Here is a 13,455-nt window from a genome sequence, read left to right on the forward strand (position 1 = left end):
GTCCTGGGGCCAGGGTCCTCGGAGCCCAAGAGGCAGGAGATGGGACGGGGTGGAGGCTGGCATGGGGCCCACATCTCCTTCTCCCCAGCACCTACCTCATCTCAGTGATGGTAGCTCTTTCCACCTCTTGTGTCAGCCAGAATCCAGGGGTTGTCCTCTCTGTCCCTTGGCTCTCACATCTAGGCATCCCCCAAGTCTCTCCACTCTATGGCTGGACTCTGCAATTGTTCTCTCAGGTGGCCATGACAGCTCGACAGCTCAGGCTGGGGAGCGTGAACAACAGAAATCTACTTTCTCACTGTCTGGAGGCTGGAAGTCTGAGATCAAGGTGTCGCAGGGTTGATTCCTTCTGAGGCTTCTCTCCTTGGCTTGTAGGTAGCTGCCTTCTCCCTGTGTTGTTACATGGTCCCCCCTGTGTTCTTGTCTTGTCCTAATCTCTTCTTATGGGGACATCAGTGGATATTGGGTTAGGGCCCATTTTAATGACCTCATTTTACCTAATGACCTTTAAAGGCCCTATCCCCAAATACAGTCACCTTCTGAGGCACTGGGAATTAAAACTTCAACATCTGAATTTTGAGGGGACACAATTCAGCCCCAACAGACTGTCTTGAATCCTCCACCTTCCCTGTGCTCACAGCCCCTGCGAGGCCCAGCCACACCACTGTGCTCTGACTACTGTGTTGACTCTCTCTACTCACCCTCCAGCCCACCTTCCCACTGCAGGCACCCTGATCTGATCATGTCATTCTCCTGTTGAAAACTCGCCCTGGCCCCCACCAGCTTCCCCAGTCTCAGTTCAGTCTTACCGCCCCCATGCCCAATACCCATCGCACCAAAACCAGGAACTAGCAATTTACAAAGGCTACCCTGCCTAGGGAATCTCCCTGGGGACAGGCACCAGATCTGATCCATCTCTATACTCCCCACACTCGGGATGGACCAGGCACAGAAGCAGACACCAGTGAACAGATGAGTGAATGAACAAATGAGTGAATGAACGCTTCATCACATACAAGTTATTAATCTGGGCATTTCTTTGAGAATAGATTCCAATTCTTTATTATAAGAGCCAGATGTTTCGAATCTCCCAAATTCCTGCTTTTGGAGAAAAAGAAAAGTAAAACACAAACACCTGTATAATTTTCTCATGGAAATTTACCTTTTTGCCTCACTTTTATTCCTGAGCCCAGCACAGCCTTTGGGCCTTTGTAACAAATTCATACCTATCCCCTGGAGGATAGGAAGAGGTTATCAAAGAGGATGCCCCTGCTTCGAGGTCAGGGGAAGGAGGGAGGGAAAATAAAACAAGAGAAGAAGAAATTCTTAGCACTCCATGGGTTCCTTCCACATCCAAATAGTTGAAAATGACGTTTTCTTTGTTAAAAAAATAAATAAATAAAAGTTTTGTTTTTGTACAAATGACCCAGCCCCTTGTAAGATTGAAAAAGATTTAAACGACCCAGAAAAGGACAGAGGGGAAAATAAAATTACTCCATTATCACACCTTCCAGCTACTTACACCAGTGTATTCATTTGTATAGTCATCAAGCTACGCCTAAGATGTCAGCACTCTGCTGTGTGGGTTATGTTTTAATAAAATATCTCACCACTCAGAGAAAACTCTTGATATCATCTTCCAGACCTCACATCTGCTTCTTGTAACATACTGATACATCTGTCTAGCCAGTAACTGTTTACCGAGTACCTACTCTGTGCCAGACTCTGACTGGGTCCTGGGGATAAAGGGTGGAGCTGCCTCCGTGGGACAGATTTTAATCCAATATAATGACACACGTAATTAATTAATTGCAACTACGGCCAGAGCTACAAAGAGGGTGCTGGTTCTTTGACCTAGCCAGTGAGGACGGGGGGGCTTTCTGGAGGAGGTGCCCAGCTGATGTGAAGGAAGAGGAGGCGTAAATCTGGAGAGATTGAGAAAGGCGTGCCAGGCAGAGGGCAAGGCCTGTGGGGAAGGAATCCCGATGTGGCCACCGTGGCTGGCTGCCTGTTCCCCTTCCTCCATCGCTGCAGAGACTGGGTTTTGTTCTGGCGTCTACCCCTTCAGTCACTAAGTTACTATTTTACTCAGGTAAATCCTGATGAGTCTAAGCTGATCTCGGTGGTCCTCAGCCCCTTGCCAGTAGTTGGGTACGGCCAGGCCGTGTGGTCCACCTCTGACGATGAGGAGGGAAGGAACTTCAGAAGAACTTCTGAGAAGGACCAAGTCAATCCCTTTTCTGCCTCTGGACGTTGATGGTGAAGGTGTGATCCAGAACTGCAGCAGCCATCTTGCACCCTTGAGGATGAGACAAGATGAGAGGGCAGCCAAGCAAAAACGGCAAGAATCTGGGTCCTTACTGACGTCACTGCGCCTTTGAATAAACAGTCCTGGACTGCCATGCCCAGGACTTCTTGTTATACAAGGAAAACAAGTCCCCATGTTGTTGAAGTGATTTTGAGTTGGGTTTTCAGGGGTGTCGATCTGGTTGGAAGTGAAGCAGGAAGGGTTTATCCCACAGTGATTACGTAACGAGATGAGCACATAGTTTTTACCTGGACTGTGGGCTTCCTAGGGTGGGAGTGGGGGCTGGTGGAGTTGATGGTGGGGGGGGCGGCTAGAGCTTTATCCTTTGGTGCCACTAAAGCCTGTTAAAGGGAGTAGCCTCTAACTCAAGAGGCTACTGGAACTTGAACTCAGAGTAATGTAAAGAGAAGCAGGAGAAACAGGTACACATCTGTGTATTCGGAAGCCACGTGTCAGCCCCAGCCGTCCCCAAGTTGTCCAGGCACTCTTCAACATTCAACTAATTGCAGCTCCTCTTTCCACGCACTGAGGGAAATGCCCCCTCCAATAGTCCTCTGGATCCCAGGCGGAATAGATTCTCTATTGTGTCACTGGCTTCCTAATCATTGCTTTGGATTTGTCAATTTCTCCCTGTCAAGATCTGTTTTACTGAAGCATTATTCACATACTGTAACATTCATCCTTTTAAAGCATACATTTCGCTGGCTTTTAGTGTATTCACAAGGTTGTGGGACCGTCATCACTATCTTATTCTAGAACATTTTTTGTCACCCTATAAAGAAATCCCATACCCATTGGCTGTCACTCCCCTGTCCCCCTCTCCTTAGGCCCTGGCAAACACTGATCTTTCTGTCTCTATGGATTTGCCTGTTCTGACATTTCATATAAATGGAATCATACAACATGTGGCCTTTTGTGACTGGCCTTCCTCTCATGCCAAGCATCCCATCAGATAATATTCTAAACGAGTGCAAGAGCTACTGTAATCACCTCTTGTTACAAATGGCACTTCCCCCCTTGCTATATGTACATAAAACTTTACAGAAGTAAAACCATACTATACGTGTGGGTTTTTAATTTTTTTATTTCAATCCAGTGTCAAGGACATCTTTCTTTGTCAGTACAAATCTGCATAACCCTTTTTATTGTCTGCAGAATAAATTACATGGTTAAAAAATTATGTCTGGCTCAAGCTCAGTGCTCAGGCCCAGGAGGAAGGCTAGTCCCCTCCAGATGGGTCTTTACCACACGTCCAGCTTTCCGCTGAGTGTAAACAATGAGATGACAGCTTTGTGTGTACATTTCTTTAAAGTCCTAGACATGGGACTGTGGGCTAAAGGGTATGCATGTTTACTTTTTTTTAATATTCTGCCAAACTGTTCTCTGGAAAGGTCAGATCAGATAGGCTGGCCACTGCACTGAAGCACTGTGGCCTCTGGACTCCAGCTACTTGGATTTTAATCCCTACTCTGTGCTCATTATTAGTAGGACTTTAACTTGTCTGTGCCTCAGTTTCCTTATCTGTATAATGAAAGTACCAGTCTCATCAGTTTGTTGTGATAATTAAATTAGTGTAATACATACAAAGCAGTGGTTCTCAACTGGGGTGACTTTGCCTGCCCTCCAAGGGGATGTTTGGCAATGTCTGGAGAGATCTTTGGTTGTCACGACTGGGGTGGGGTGCTACTAACATCTGGTGGGGAGAGGTCAGGGATGCTGCTGAACATCCTACATGCACAGGGCAGTGCTCCCCACCCCAACAGAGAATGATCCAGTCCCAAATGTCAACAGCGCTGAGGCTGAAAAATCCCGGTGTAAAGGGCCTGGTCCAGAATAAGTTCTCATTAATGTTGGCTGTCGTTATGCTTCCACTAGCAGAGCATGAGAATGTTCGTTTCCCATACTCTGGCCAAATGTTTTAAGTCCAATAAAGGAGCATTTCCTTATACCCTTATGGGCCTGACTTCCTGGGATTGGCCTCTATTCTGGCTGTGGGTTTCCAGGGCACTGGCTGGCAGCTGGGTCCAGCTAAGGAATGTTTGACCTTGTGAGCAAGAGCTTCAGAGTTCCTGGAATTAGCTGACTCTATGTGTTTGTCTTTGCATTTGTAGAGGCTGGGACATATGGTGGATAAAGTGTGGATTTTGAAGTCAGGTCTGGATTCAGATCCCAACTTGACTGCTTCCTAGGTATAAGAACAAATGACTCCCTAAACCCCAGGTTTCCCCATGTGTAAAATGGGATTATTGGGAGGATTAAATAAGATAATGGAGCACCATGCCTGGTTCTTAGTCAGTGCTCAATCAATAGCAGGTGCAGTTTATTCAGTGATCACCCCATCCAGGCCCTTTGCTAAGACTTTTCATAATTATTCAACTTAATGGTAACTACTGCCATAGTCATAGTAAGGTCAAGACCCTGTGTCTATCTATCCAGGTACAAGGGGAAGTCACTTGTTGAGCTTCCAGCCAACATTCCACAAATATCTGCTGAGCATTGCTACGCTCCAGACCAGGTGCTGGGCTCTGGCAGATACAAGGTTCTCCTAATTCTCTCCCATCCGTATTAAAGAAATAACACAAACAAGATGTCAGGGAAAAGACCAGACATATTAGCTTTCACTATACATGTAACTGGGCTAATTTCCTTTATTAAACCAAAAACAAGAAGACAAGCTGAAAAAAGTGCGGAAAAGAAAATTTAGTTATGTGTTATTTATAAGAGAACTAAAACAAGCTATGGAAAGAAGTAAAAATCTCTAATGAAGTAGCTCTGTATTTATAAATTATTGAATTATGTTTCAAATGAATAACAAACCACACTGAAGTGAAAAAAAGGACTAATTTAAGTAGCTATTTTTTGGTCATCCTTGTGCAGGAGCCATGCTAATCTTCTCTGTATTGTTCCAGTTTTAGTATCTGTACTGCAAGCACCCCAAGTAACTTTTGAACACAGAACTTTGATATATACGCTCAATCTAAAGATAAAAAGAACTGCAAACAAATACTGAACTCTACCTAATGGGCTTGTTTTTCATAGCAACTAATTATGAAACTAGTCTCTGTGCATTGGCAGACTGAGTAAAAGGTGAAATATACTGAGGATGTTGAGAGGCAGGTTTCTCACTGTTGTAGAAGGAACATACAAATAGAAAATGGGGAAGGCCAGGAAGAACGCTGTGGTATTGGACGGGAACTGGAGGCATCAGTATGAACTCTTGGATTCATATTTATACGTGTATGTGTTTCCTAGTTCTATCCACTGAGAGGACCTAGAAGCAATGATACCCTGCGAACAGTGAGCCCAGCTGTGCCCAGCTCCTTGCTTCTAAATACCACAATACCATCCTCCCCTGGGGAAACCAGAGCTGCTAGAAGAAATGGCTGGTTCCTGGGCAAGGCCAGAGAAAATATAGGATGAGCCTAGAGCATCCTTTTGTGTCAGAAAATAAGGAAGTGCTCAACGAATAAGAGAGACACATCAAAAGGACATAGCAGCCACCTTGAATGAGCTCTCACTGGCCAAATCTGGAACAATTTGGTTATCAAGTAAATAATAATAGTAATGAATTTTTAAATTTATTTATTTTTGGCTGCGTTGGGTCTTTCTTGCTGCACGTGGGCTTTCTCTTGTGGAGCATGGGCTCTAGGCGTGCGGGCTTCAGTAGTTGTGGCACACGGGCTCAGTAGTTGTGGCACATGGGCTTAGTTGCTCCATGGCATGTGGGATCTTCCCGGACCAGGGATCAAACCCATGTCCTCGGCATTAACAGGCGGTTTCTTAACCACTGGGCCCCCAGGGAAGTCCCAATAATAGTAATGAATTATAACCCATTGAACAAGATAAGAATTCATGTGCCCATCATCCACTGTATGTATGTATACTGTAAGCTCTTCTTTCAGTAGAACGTTGACTCATAATAATAGGAAATTTTAGGTCACAATTTTGCAATCATCAGAGAAATAATTAATGTAGATAAAGATCAAGATGCTAAAATCAGAGGGTGAAAACTTGATGAGAAATAAAATATTTATATAGCATCAAAGTACTCCCGTGCGGGCTTCCCTGGTGGCGCAGTGGTTGAGAGTCCGCCTGCCGATGCAAGGGACGCAGGTTCGTGTCCCGGTCTGGGAAGATGCCACATGCCACGGAGCGGCTGGGCCCATGAGCCATGGCCGCTGAGCCTGCGCGTCCGGAGCCTGTGCTCCGCTACGTGAGAGGCCGCAACAGTGAGAGGCCTGCGTACCGCAAAAAAAAAAAAAAAAAAGTGCTCCCGTGCAAATTACTTATTATTTATAAAGAGAAAATAGGGATTGTACAGTAGATAAAACTGGTTGACACCACCTTAACCAAGTGATCAAAGTAACCATCACCAGTAATAAGGCAAATTGACATCAAGTGCTTCTTAATATGATGTATGGAGAAAGACATAGTATCATTTCTGTGGTATCTCTGCCCCAAATGCATAGCCTGAATCTAATCATGAGGAAATCTCTGAAAAATGAAAATCGAGGAATATTTTACAAAATAAATGACCTGTACTCTTCAAAAATGGCAATGTCATGGAAGACAAGGGAAGGCTGGGGAACCATTCTAGAGTTAAGGGAGACTTAAATGTGATGTGTTATTCTGGATTGGAACCTGAACTGGAAAAAAAATGCTCTAAGCTTCACCAAATTTGTATAAGACCTGTAGATTAGATATAATTTTATGTCATCTCTAAATTTCCTGATTTTGCTAATTGTACTGTGGTTATCTGAATGTTCATGTTCTTAGGCAATATACACTGAGGTATTTAGGGGAAAAGGGGCATCATATTTGCAACTTACCCTCAAGTGTTCAGAAAAAAGCTGTACATAGAATGATAAAGCAAATGTCACAAAATGTGAATAATTGGTGAATCAAGGGGAAGAGTATTTAGGAGTTATTTGTGCTACTCTTCTAATTTTTCTATAATTTTGTCATTATTTCAAAGTAAAAAGTTAAATAGAAAAAAAGAAAGAAAAAAAAAAAACCTGTTTGGATTCTTTTCTTTAAAAAAGCTATTTCCCCTCAAGGAACTCATTCGTATGCTTGCCTCTTCGGCAAGTCTAGACTCTTCCTTAGCATTTTAGTCGACATCCCAAACTTTTAGAAACAAATGGAGATTTGTTTATGAGTTCCTCATTCCTCAGCCATGTGGCACTGGTTATGCTCCCTGATCATCAGCCCTTCCTGTCTGGCTCATTGACAGTGTCCACTGAACACTTTTGCATTGCGCCATCTCTGAATCCCCAAGGCTCATCTCCGTACCTGGCCAGAGCAGTAGCATAGGGTAGGAGTTTGTGAAACTGAAAGACGGAAATATCTGATTGTCTTCAGGGGAATAGCAAGAGTTGGAACTGAGAGGGAATGAGGAGGAACCCCACTGGCCTTCTGTGGGGCAAGGGCCCTCATACATGCCTGGACCCTGGACTAGAAAGCTTTGGACCCAGCGGTGCCTGGAAGCCTCTACCCTGTGTCTGGCTGCCAAGGAGATTTGTCTTGGAATGGGCAATCAGGAGACAGAGCAGTGTAAATTCCCCTCTGCAGGGGCGACTCCGGACTAATCCCATCAGTGTGGTTAAGGGTGAGCAGGTGACAGCTTTGCTAAACTGCACTTCAGGGTCCATTGGAAGTTTACCAGCTCCCTCTGGTTTGTTAAACTCACTGGTGGTAAATGAAGTGAACTCTCTGGCTACCCCTCTGATCTTGTGAGTCTGGGCACAGGGTTTTGGGTTTGACTTTCCAAGCTGCCTCGGATCCTCACATCGTGGTTCTTGAAGGCCCTCAGATCGATGGGGCTTGAGATTGGGATATTTGGAAGTGAGTGGCCATGGATGAGTCTGAGAAGGTGAATGGAGGCCTTAAAAGCCACCCCTGGGATCCTCAGAGCAATGGGAGGAGCCAAGGGACAGTGACAGGTAATGGAGTGAAATGGCCAGATTTTCATTTTAGAAAATTCACTCTAGAAGCTAAAGTTGAAGATCAGAGGGTAGGAAGGGACAACAAGCAGAAAGATCAACGTAGAGGCTGTTACACAAATCCAGGCAAAAACTGGAATGAGAAGTATTATTTAGACCTTGTTCTATAACAGAAACGGCAAACGTAGCATATATCTCACCACCCAAACTTCTTGTTCTCATGGCAAACATTGCTGATCCCTCACTGTCCTCCCTTGTCCTGGGCCTGCGTGGGCAGCTCCCGTAGACGACCACTACCAATCAATCCAAGTAGGCTCACTGAATGAAAGACATTTGCCCTCTCCACTCTCTGTTAGAGAAGGCAAGGAAGAGCATCAGTTTGAGGATATGCTCGCGTTTGCCGACAACTCACTTTGGGTCTGGCCCGACCTTAGGCCCTGGGGGTCAGACCGAGGGTGATACCCCAAGTCTGTCTTTGAGGTCCCTCATGGTGCATTGTGCCTTGCCCTGCTGTACGCCCTCTGTGCTCCCACTCAGTGCTTTCACACATCCATTAGCTCATTTCAACCTCACAACATTCCTGGAAGATCAAGGTTGTCATCCCCATTTTACAGAGGAGGAAACTGAGACCAGAGACTTCAGGTAGAGTGCCCAAGTTCCACAGGTGGTAGGTGGCAGAACTGGGATTCAAACCAAGGGCTGTCTGGCTCCCAAAGCCCTGGCTCCTTCCACAAGAAGCTTGTTCCAGCTGCAGCAGCTGTTCGAATCTGTCAGGGCCTCATGCAGAAAGCAGGACAGGTTGGGGTGGGACATCTTGGGAACAGTGGCTTTCCCTGTCAATAAAATCCCCGGCTTAAAAGGACCTGGGAAACTTGACTTTGGAATCACCCTATCTAATCCCCTCTGTGTTGAGCCATGGAGAAGGGAGGCCCTGGCCCCTGGGTGGGGGCAGGGGGATCCCTGAGGGGGATGCTGCACAGATGGTGAGGGGCGGAGGCCTCTTGCAGTGGAAGAGAATAAAGTTTCTGTCCTTGCACAGTTGGAATGAGGGCCCTGGAGCCAAGCGGCCAGGGCCAGGGCAGGGCCAGCCAACCTTTGGCACGTGAAATGCCACCCTGAGCTCATGGCAGATAATTCTGCCATAGCAGGGGGGTAATAATTCATCCCCCCTGGCAGGCATGCATCCTGAAAGCCCTGTCTGTTCCTGCCTCATGGGGTCCCTGTTGGAATGTAGGGGGTCGAGGGGCTGGCCCCAGCTGTGGGCAGAGCTTAGACTGGACCTGGTGGGTGGGGTAGCGTCTGGGCACTGCCTGGGGGCAGAGGGAGCCTTTGTGCTCTGTGCCCTAGGAATCCCACCCCCACCCGCAGTCGCCCTGTTGGGGAGAAATGGCTGACATGCCAGGCTAAGGCCTGCTCTCTCTCCTTCTTCTTCTGGGGCAGCCGGGAGGAGAGTGCTTCCCTAGGTGCAGCCTGGCATCTGACAGATCTACCCCATCACACCTGGGGTGCTCCTTCTGAGCAGTGGGAGGGTGAAGGGCAGGGGCCCTCAAACCTGAATGCATGGCACGATCTCCTGGGCAGCTTTAAAAACAGACCAGATCTCAGTCCTCGCCCCCAGAGGCCATGTTCTGTTGTTCTGGGGTGGCACCTGGGCATTGGAAGTGATTCTGAAGGGATCTGGGTTTGAGAACCACCGGTGTGGTGTTTTGAGAGGGTGGTGCCGCAGCTCTGTGACCTTGAACACGTGACAGCAGTTGGTGCCCCAGTTTCCCCATTTGTGAAATGTGGACAGCAACAGTACCTATTTTGTGGGGTCAGTGGGAGGATTCAATGGGACGATGCTGTAAAGACTCGGCACTGGGCTTCTCTGGTGGTGCAGTGGTTAAGAACCCGCCTGCCAAGGCAGGGGACACGGGTTTGAGCCCTGGTCTGGGAAGATCCCACATGCCGTGGAGCAACTAAGCCCATGCGCCACAACTACTGAGCCTGCGCTCTAGAGCCCACGAGCCACAACTACTGAAGCCTGTGTGCCACAACTGCTGAAGCCCATGTGCCACAACTACTGAAGCTTGTGTGCCTAGAGCCTGTGCTCTGAAACAAGAGAAGCCACCGCAATGAGAAGCCCACGCACAGCAACCAAGAGTAGCCCCCGCTCTCCGCAACTAGAGAAAGCCCACGTGCAGCAACGAAGACCCAATGCAGCCAAAAATAAATACAAAAAAAAAAAAGGCTCGGCACTGCGCCTGGCATGGAGCACACACCCGGACGCTGTAGACATCTATATCTATCCTATAGATAGTTATTGACATTTCTTCGTTTCCCACCTGCCAAGGGGAAATTTTAGGACTTAAAGTCCTAGGGAGAAAATCTAGAGGGCAGAGAGAGGTCCCCTTTGAGGACCACACCAAGAGGGGACCAGAGGAGGCTCTTCACTCTGACAGGGAGGCAGGTTGGGAGGTGTTGGCACCTCTGTGTTTCCAGGAGCAGCCCACACTCCTTGGCAAGGCACGGAGACCTCAGGATCTCGGCTCTCAAAGCACCAAGAACACCACGTGCGTGCGGCTACATCTGGCTTCCGCACCTCCCAGCAGGTTCTCAAGGGGAGGGGTGAGCCTCGCTCAGCTTGGTGCCCGCAAGGCTGGCACACAGGCATCAGTCACATTGGATAGCCGGCGGTGCATGACACAGACCTGCCAGGAGAGCTGGCAGATCCTCTGAGCAGGGAATTAACTGGTTACAATGCTGGCAGATCCTCTGAGCAGGGAATTAACTGGTTACAATGGCAACAGTAGCTACTGCTTCCTGAACCCCCACCCAGTATTGGGCATCACGCTTAGGGCTTACAAGACCGCACAAGCCTTGTCACTGCTCTTTCTGGCAGGTCATGCTGTCAACCAGGCTGGTAAGGGTGAGCCTAAGCTCACTGAACTCTACAGCCTCTGGCCTCTGTTGGCCATTGAGCTGCCTCAAGCACTGAGCTGGGGTTCAGAGCTGCGTGCCTGCCACAGACAACAGAAACGCCACAGCTTTTTTTGCTGCCCAGGTCCCTGGCTGCAGCCCAGGATGGAGTGTTTAGGTGGAGTAGTTTTTCCTAAAGATGGGTTTTCTCATTTTCATAGAATTTCAAGATGGAGAGAGTCACTGGAAATATCCCATCTGCTCTCCAGCCTTAGTGATCTGAGATTGCATTCTAGAGGTTTCTGCCTGGAACCTGACTTAGGGATGGCCTCAACAAATATGCTGCACAAATAAAATGAAAGAAGTGTGGCCCATTCAGTGGCCATGACCTCGGAACCAAGGGTGGCTTGCTCAGCAGACTGTTCATGAACTTGCCCAAGGTTCTGAGACAGATCACTCGGTTATTTGCAGACATTTGTTGGGGGTCTCCTGGGTGCTGATGAACAAGTAGGGAGCAAGCTCTGCTTTCATGGAGCTCAGATTCCAGTGACAGGAGACAGGCCCTAAGCAGGAAAACTAATAAATAAATACCTGCTAGTGAAGAGACGAGAGGGCTTGTGATGGGGACGACTTTATTTATTTTTAAGTTTTTTTTTTTAATTAATTTTATTTATTTATTTTTGGCTGCTTTGGGTCTTCGTTGCTGTGCACAGGCTTTCTCTAGTTGCAGCGAGCAGGGGCTACTCTTCGTTGTGGCACACGGGCTTCTCATTGCACTGGCTTCTCGTTGCGGAGCACGGGCTCTAGGCGTGCAGGCTTCAGCAGTTGTGGCACGCGGGCTCGGTAGTTGTGGCTCACGGGCTCTAGAGCGCAGGCTCAGTAGTTGTGGTGCACGGGCTTAGTTGCTCCGTGGCATGTGGGATCTTCCTGGACCAGGGCTTGAACCCGTGTCTCCTGCATTGGCAGGCAGATTCTTAACCACTGCGCCATCAGGGAAGCCCGATGGGGATGACTTTAGACTCAGCATTGAGGGATAGTTTCCCTGGGGAAGCTGAGACCTGAGTGACCAGAGGGAGGCAACCACGCACAGGTGCAGGCACCAGTGTACCAGGCAGAGGGATGCAAAGCTGATGCAAAGGCTGGGGAGGATGGGGTGGAGAGCAGATGGGACTGGTGCTGGCGAGGGGGTCAGAGAGGGGAGGCCATGGTCCAGATTACCTAAAACCCAGCCATGTTTGGCTTGCTTGGGACTAGGGTCAGCCCTAGTGGAGTCTGAGTTGTGAGAGGGACATGTTCCCATCAGCCTCTGCCATGGCAGGTGTCGCATTGTGCTTCTGACCTGTCTGTACTGTGGGGATTGGGACCCTCGTCATTGCCCAGGGCCACAGGGACAGTGCCCAGCTACCAGGCAAGGCAGGGGCTCTGCCGAGGCTGGCCTGTAGCTGGGGGAGGCCGGGGAGGGAAGGCCTGGCTGAATGAGTGTGTGTGTGTGTGTGTTTGGGAAACTAGTCTAAATCCAAGTCACCCATCAGTGGTTTGAGAACTCCTTGGAGGTACCTAAGCCACCACGTGAAGGGCCATTAAGCCACATGGGAGAAGCTATTCCCTTCCAATCCCATCCCTCTGATTACATCAAGGACAATATCCACTTGCTGCTGGTTTGCCCTTTATGTCCCTTGAACATTTGCTAATCTTCCTTTTTACACAAAGCGCTTTGGCCGGCCTCACCGGCACGGTGTCCAGTGGGATGCGACAGTGCTGCTTGTTCTGTGTCGCATCCCGGTCACCTTGTGTTTGTGGTCACTGGCTTTCTTTTTACTATTGTAATATTCCTACTTAAAAAAAATTTTTTTAAGACTTTTTGTTTTCGTTTTTGCTGACAGCTTATAAAGCTTCCCTTTGAAATAAAATTATTTTAGTAAAAAGAATGAAATGATTGAAAAAAGAAATAGCAAACTATACTGAAGATGGTAGAGGGAAATGACAAAGATCACAACGAGGGTCTGTACATGAAGGACTGAAGTTTGAGAACATGGGACTAAGTGATGCTCAAGGCTCCCTCCCTGGGGTTCTCTCTCTGCAGCTGAAGGCGAGGCTGCAAGGTAGTGTCTGCATACCTTTGGGAATGGCTTCCTTCTCCTCTTCACTGGGAGGGGCCTGGTTGTCAGCCTGAGTTGGATTCTTCTGCCCTAGTTCATAATCCAGATCAGTTTCTAGCAACAAGGCCGATTCTCATAACAAAGTATTGTTTTAAAGTTATTAAATGTCTGTGTTATGATAAGGATGCAGACCATAGCATTTAGTCAA

At 47.8% G+C, this 13,455-nt stretch overlaps 1 non-coding gene across 1 annotated transcript; it reads right to left on the minus strand.

Moving 5' to 3' along the window:
- Positions 1-5,137: 5,137 nt before the first annotated feature.
- Positions 5,138-5,241, minus strand: LOC113620287 (U6 spliceosomal RNA). Its single transcript, XR_003432735.1, has one exon. It is a non-coding gene; the product is annotated as a U6 spliceosomal RNA (small nuclear RNA).
- Between the last annotated feature and the right edge of the window lie 8,214 nt (positions 5,242-13,455).

The sequence above is a fragment of the Aethalodelphis obliquidens genome, unplaced genomic scaffold (assembly GCF_003676395.1).
Source record: "Aethalodelphis obliquidens isolate GAN/ISIS:26980383/991018 unplaced genomic scaffold, ASM367639v1 scaffold7, whole genome shotgun sequence".
In the NCBI taxonomy this organism is placed as follows: domain Eukaryota; kingdom Metazoa; phylum Chordata; class Mammalia; order Artiodactyla; family Delphinidae; genus Aethalodelphis; species Aethalodelphis obliquidens.